This window comes from Macrobrachium rosenbergii, chromosome 10 (assembly GCF_040412425.1).
Source record: "Macrobrachium rosenbergii isolate ZJJX-2024 chromosome 10, ASM4041242v1, whole genome shotgun sequence".
In the NCBI taxonomy this organism is placed as follows: Eukaryota; Metazoa; Arthropoda; class Malacostraca; order Decapoda; family Palaemonidae; genus Macrobrachium; species Macrobrachium rosenbergii.
In genome coordinates, this window is record NC_089750.1 from 5,825,497 (window position 1) to 5,831,936 (window position 6,440).

The window sequence follows — 6,440 nt, forward strand, 5'->3', positions numbered from 1 at the left end:
TGATTACCTCTCTCTCAGCCAACATAAAGACAAGAATAATTTAGTTTCATTGTGCCTGTTTAATAGTTATACTTTTACATGAAACAACCGATAATTCTACATTTTCCAATGTTCGCCGTTCATCAATATATCCTCAGTTCCGACGACTTCCTGGTCGTTAATAAATCTGTCAGTCATGCCATTCCATTATGCAAAGCCTTGCGGGAATACACGTGTTCCTTATGCATCTTGAAAGAATTGGGATAGAATCGAACCACTCGCTGGCTGGCGAAGAAAGGAATACACGATTAAAATAGTAACATTATTATTATTATTATTATTATTATTATTATTATTTTATTATTATTATTATTTTTATTATTATTATTATTATTATTGGCTGACTTTAAGATTTTATTATTATTATTATTATTATTATTATTATTATTATTATTATTATTATTATTATTATTATTATTATTATTATTATTATTATTATTGCTGACGAAGAAAATACACGATTATTATTAGATTATTATTAGCTTATTATTATTATTATTATTATTATTATTATTATTATTATTATTATTATTATTATTATTATTATTATTATTATTATTATTATTATTATTATTGGCTGATGAACAAAAGAATACACGGTTAAGATAGTGACATTATTATTATTATTATTATTATTATTATTATTATTATTATTATTATTATTATTATTATTATTATTATTATTATTGGCTGACGAACAAAAGAATACACGATTAAGATAGTAAATTTATTATTATTATTATTATTATTTTTATTATTATTATTATTATTGGCTGACGAAGAGAATACACGATTAAGATGGTAGCTTTATTATTATTATTATTATTATTATTATTATTATTATTATTATTATTATTATTATTATTGGCTGACGAACAAAAGAATACACGATTAAGATAGTAGCTTGTTATTATTATTATTATTATTATTATTATTATTATTATTATTATTATTATTATTATTATTATTATTATTATTATTATACAGTGATTTAAGGTAGCTCCCTCTGCTTTGGTCCTAAATGAAACGTGAAAATTTGAGACAGTGCAGAGTTAGAGAAGTTGGACAGCTAAGTATATGGAGACAGTGGGGAAAGAGAAAAGTGAAAGACAGAAAACAGTGCAGCTGCGAGAGAGCAAAAGAAAGGGGCAGATCCATCTGTCGTATTTGGTTTCTTCAAACGAAGCCAATGAGACATTACTCTTGAAAATGTGTAAACATCTATTAATGGAATCTCCATTTTGTAAATATTCCTTGAACTCTGGTAAAAAGGGGGCCGCTTTTTTGGGGATGGTATATGTGTGTATATATATACATTATATATGTGCATATATATATATACATATACATATACATATACATATATGTATACAAAACTACTGACGCATGACAAACCTAAACTATGGATCCACTTACCTGAGAAAGGTACTTTTTAACTCGACCTCAGATATCCGGACATTTCCTTCATTATTCGTCCGCAGTCGATATTCGGCAAAGCTTCCAGTTGCCAATAAGCGGAACCATTGGGTAGTGGACCGTTCATAATATTCAGCCCTCACGCGAACGAGGACTCTCTCTCTCTCTCTCTCTCTCTCATTCTGCCTTCAGTTTTCCCATCTGTCTCTCTGTCTCTCTCTCTCCATTCTGACTTCAATTTTCCCATCTCTCTCTTCTCTCTCTCTTTTCCCATCTCTCTCTCTCTCTCTCTCTCTCTCTCTCTCTCTCCTTCTTCTCTCTCTCTCTCTCTCTCTCTCTCTCCATTCTGAATTCAATTTTCCCTCTCTCTCTCTCTCTCTCTCTCTCTCTCTCTCTCTCTCTCTCTCTCTCTCTTCCATTCCCTAAATGAGAAGATATTTTTACACTCTCCCCTTAAATGCCACATTTACACCACAAAATTCAGTGACTAGTGCGAAACGTTCAGAATTTTCTAAGATGCCATTTGTTCAGTCTTCACATTTTCAATTTCCTTCCTTTTTGTTCTTTGTTATCGTTACCTGTTCTTTTATTTCCAACTCCGTTTTTGCATTGCCATTACATGGAACAGCGAAAATGCCATGCAACATGCAAATGTATTGAAACACCGAGGTCATGTCATTGCAACCCTCAAAATCAATTCTAATTTTTTTTTCTCTCTTTTCTCCAGGTTATCGAAAATCATTGTTGACAATAATGAGGACCATTTGTTGTCTTTCTTTGCAGAACAAGGTAAGTTAAAATTCTTTTTTTTTATACATTTTACACTATAGAATGCGTAGCATCTGCATATTTTCTTATGTAGCAGTTTTTTATTTTATATTTTATTTATTTATTTTTTGGTAGGTCCCGGGGCTTGAGGATTAGGGTACGGTAGGTGGGGGTAACGGACATCTTGATGATAAAGGACTTGGCATTTTATGGGGAGGAGGGGGGGGACCCATAGAAATGGAGTACCCTCACACCATAAGCAGGAGCTTTCTCGTTTGTCAAATCATTTCATCTGATGCTTCACAAAGCAGACGTCTGTGGGGTCAGGAATTTCGTGTAAGAGATATTGCATTTATTTGAGAAGCTGGTTTAATTGTTATCAATCATCAGTCACTTAGTTCCGTGTGACATTTCATCCGGTGAATATGAGTCTTAAATTGTTTTAGTTTTCTGAAAAGAACAGTATTGTGCCGGCTTTGTCTGTCCGTCCGCACTTTTTTTCTGACCGCATTTTTCTGTCCGTCCTCAGATCTTAAAAACTACTGACGCTAGAGGGCTGCAAATTGGTATGTTGATCATCCACCCTTCAATCATTAAACATACCAAATTGCAGCCCTCTAGCCTCAGTAGTTTTTATTTTATTCAAGGTCAAAATTAGCCATAATCGTGCGTTTGGCAACGATATAGGCCAGGCCACCACTGTGCCGTGGTTAAAGTTTCATGGGCCGCGGCTCATACAGCATTATACCAAGACCACCGAAAGATAGTTCTGTTTTTGGTGGCCTTGATTATACGCCGTACAGAAAACTCGATTGCGCCGAAGAAACTTCAGCGCATTTTTTACTTGTTCCTTTTAGTGAAAGTTTTGAGGCTAAAAATTATCTCAGAGACAGAATTCGTCTCTATGGTCGCGCTCCGTCAAGGAGATCTGGCAATGTCGCACCTGTTCGTAATTAGGACGTTTAAAAGGTGCTGAGTTCGTTTATACTTCTCTTGACTGTTGTTTAAATAAGCTGATTAACCACCACTGTTTTACCGGATGCCAAAATTGTATTTGTTTCTTTGTCGCCGTTTATGGTCAACTTACATCATTTATCTTTCTTTTTTTTCTCTTCTTCTTCTTCTATTTATTCTTCTTCTTCTTTCTTCTTCTTCTTCTTCTTCTTATTATTATTATTATTCTTATTATTATTGTTGTTGTTGTTGTTGTTGTTGTTGTTCCTTATTATTATTATTATTATTATTATTATTATTATTATTATTATTATTATTATTATTATTTTATTACCGTTGTTTATAATATTTTTTTTATCATAATTATTATTTCTGACGGAAATTTCAAGGTTCCGTTGACCGAAAGGATGAAGTGCCTACGAAATGAAAAAAAAAATAATACAAAAAATCCATCAAGGCAAAAAGTCAAACAAGCAGATATCGCGCAAATGGATCTTAAACGATTTTTATTCCAAAATGGTTTTTTAGTATTTTCCATTTTAATTTTTGTTTTACTTTTTATTTATTTATTGACTTATGTATTTATTTATCCATTTATTTATTTATTTAGTTATTTATATGTTTATTTGTTTTTAATTCTTTTGTTTACTTGCATTCCAAAACAGTTATTGTCAATGTATATAACATTTTCACCCAACCTGTCTACAGAGGTGGGTAGCGCCGTCAGTGCGCCTCATGCGGTGCACTGTGGGCATGCGGTGCACTGTGGGCATGACTTAAGGTTCTTTGCAGCGTACCTTCAGCCCCTAGCTGCAACCCTTTTCGTTCCTTTTACTGTACCTCCTTTCACATTCTCCTTCTTCCATCTTACTTTCCACCCTTTCATAACAATTGATTCATAGTGGAACTGTGATGTTTTCCTCCTGCTACACCATTCAAACCACCTTATTGTTGATTTCCCTTTCAGCTGAATGGCTTCATAGGTCCCAACGCTTGGTCCTTGGCTTAATTTCTACATTACGTTCAATTCAGAGAAACTTTTAGTGTACAGTTTTCTTTTATCTATCACGTTATCATTTTTTTTCCTTTCACTCCAAACAAGTTCTTCACGTCCCCTTCGTCTATTTATCACCAAGAATGTCTGATAATGATCCACCACCCGATTTCACCCTTCAGTTTCCTTTGTCCCTCATTTCCCTTCAGTAGTCGGGTCACGTGATGCCATTATTCAGCTGGGTTGTAACAGGACGCAGATACACAAAAAAAAAACTAATGAAAAAAAGAGCAAGAAAGGACGTGTCGCATATTATTGAAAAGGTCAGCTACAAAGAGGTGAGATGGGGTTACTCGGGGTTGTTTTGGGGTTGCTTTGTTTTGGGGGTTACTTTTTGGGTTGTTTTTGGGGGTTACTGGGGTTGTTTTGGGGTTACTGGGGTTTTTGGGGTTGTTTTTGGGGTTACTGTTTGGGAGGTTACTGGAGGTTTTACTGGGGTTACTGGGGTTGTTGTTTTGGGGGGTTACTGGGGTTGTTTTGGGGATTACTGGGGTTGTTTTGGGGTTACTGGGGTTACTTTGGAGAATACTGTTTGTTTTGGGGTTACTGGGGTTTTTTGTGGGGTTACTGGAGTTTGTTTTGGGGGTTACTTGGGGTTGTTTTGGGGTTACTGGGGTTGTTTTGGGGTTACTGGGGTTGTTTTCGTTACTTGTGGGTTTTGAGGATACTGGGGTTGTTTTGGCGGTTATTGTTGTTTTGGGGGTTACTGGCTGTTGTTTTGGCGGTTACTGGCTGTTGTTTTGGGGTTACTGGCTGTTGTTTTGGGGGTTACTGGCTGTTGTTTTGGCGGTTACTGGCTGTTGTTTTGGGGGTTACTGGCTGTTGTTTTGGCGGTTACTGGCTGTTGTTTTGGGGGTTACTGGCTGTTGTTTTGTTGTTTGTTTTAGGGGTTACTGGGTTGTTTTGGGGTTACTGGCTGTTGTTTTGGTTACTGGCTGTTGTTTTGGGGTTACTGTGTTGTTTTGGGGTTACTGGCTGTTGTTTTTGGGGTTACTGGCTGTTGTTTTGGGGTTACTGGCTGTTGTTTTTGGGTTACTGGCTGTTGTTTTGTTACTGGCTGTTGTTTTGGTTACTAGGGGGTTAGTTTTTTTGGGGTTGGCTGTTGTTTTGGGGTTAGGCTGTTGTTTTGGTTTGGCTGTTGTTTTGGGGTTACTGGCTGTTGTTTTGGCGGTTACTTTTGTTTTGGCGGTTACTGGCTGTTGTTTTGGGGTTACTGGCTGTTGTTTTGTTACTGGCTGTTGTTTTGGCAGTTACTGGCTGTTGTTTTGGCGGTTACTGGCTGTTGTTTTGGGGTTACTGGGGTTGTTTTGGCGGGATACTGGGGTTTTTTGGGGTTACTGGGGTTTTTATGGGGGTTACTGGCTGTTTTTTGGGCGGTTACTGGCTGTTGTTTTGGGGTTTACTTGTTGTTTTGGGGGTTACTGGGTTGTTTTGGGGTTACTGGCTGTTGTTTTGGGGTTACTGGCTGTTGTTTTGGGTTACTGGCTGTTGTTTTTTACTGGCTAACTTTTGGGGTTACTGGGTGTTGTTTTTGGGGTTACTGGAGGTTGTTTTGGGGGTTAACTTGGGATTGTTTTTTGGGGTAGGGGGTTAGTGGGGAGTTTTGGAGGATACTGGGGGAGTTGTTTTGGGGTTATGATTGTTTTGGTTGTTTGTTTTGGGGTTATTGTTGTTTTTTAGGTTACTGGGGGTTACTGACGGTGTTGTTTTTTGGTTACTGGGTCTTGTTTTGGGAGGTTAACGATTTGTTTTATAATAGGTTTTGAATTACCGGAGTGTTTTGGGAGGTTACTGGGGTTGTTTTGGGGGTTACTGCAGTTGAATGAATTACTGGGGTTTGTTTTGGGGGTTACTATATTGTTTTTGGGATTACATGGGGTTGTTTTGGAGGTTACTGAGGGGTTTTTGGGGTTACTATTGTTTTGGAGGTTATATATTGTTTTGGGGTTACTATTGCCTTTTGGGGTTACTGGGGTTGTTTTGGAACATACTGGGGTTTTTGGGGGGTTACTGTTTTTTATACTGGGGTTGGTTTGGGGCTGCTGGGGATTGTTTTTAGGGGATATAGATTGGATATATAGATTATGGCTATTTGTTAAATTGCTATATCTTTTAGGTGGAGGCCGACGGTGCTGGTAGCTAGATGAGAAAAGTAAACGGTGTCTTTATAATAGGAGATGAATGGAGTTGGTGTGATATTCAGCATGAA